Here is a 624-nt window from a genome sequence, read left to right on the forward strand (position 1 = left end):
ACTAGATTCGGTAGACACTGGAATTGCTTTACAGAATATATCCCAATCGACTCTTGCCTCGGATGTAAAGACTCAACAGTATGAGGATCCAGTTTTAGTTAATATTAAGGAAGGAGTGCAACAAAATTGGATCTCAGCCTTTGAACTCGATCCAAATAGGGTTCTCAAACATCGAGGTCGTTTGTGCGTTCCAAATGTAACCGAGCTTCGGGACAGGATCATGTTAGAATTTCACTACTCCCGTATTCAATTCATCCGGGATCCACCAAGATGTATCATGACCTCAAGGGCTTTTACCGTTGGAATGGTGTGAAGAAAAATATTGCTAACATTGTAGCTCAATGCCCCACTTGCCAACAAGTAAAGATCGAACATCAGAAACCCAGTGGCTTATTACAAGAAATGGAGATCCCAACATGGAAATGGGAAGTGATTAATATGAATTTCATTACGGGATTGCCCCGTTCTCGCCGCAAATTCGATTCCATCTGGGTAATTGTGGATAGGTTAACCAAGTCAGCCCGTTTATTGCCGGTAAAGACCACCTATGCGGCTGAAGATTATGCTAAAGTGTACATTAAGGAGATTGTGCGCCTTCACGGCATTCCTGTGTCCATTATTTCT

Source organism: Lycium ferocissimum, chromosome 10 (genome assembly GCF_029784015.1).
Source record: "Lycium ferocissimum isolate CSIRO_LF1 chromosome 10, AGI_CSIRO_Lferr_CH_V1, whole genome shotgun sequence".
Classification (NCBI taxonomy): Eukaryota; Viridiplantae; Streptophyta; class Magnoliopsida; order Solanales; family Solanaceae; genus Lycium; species Lycium ferocissimum.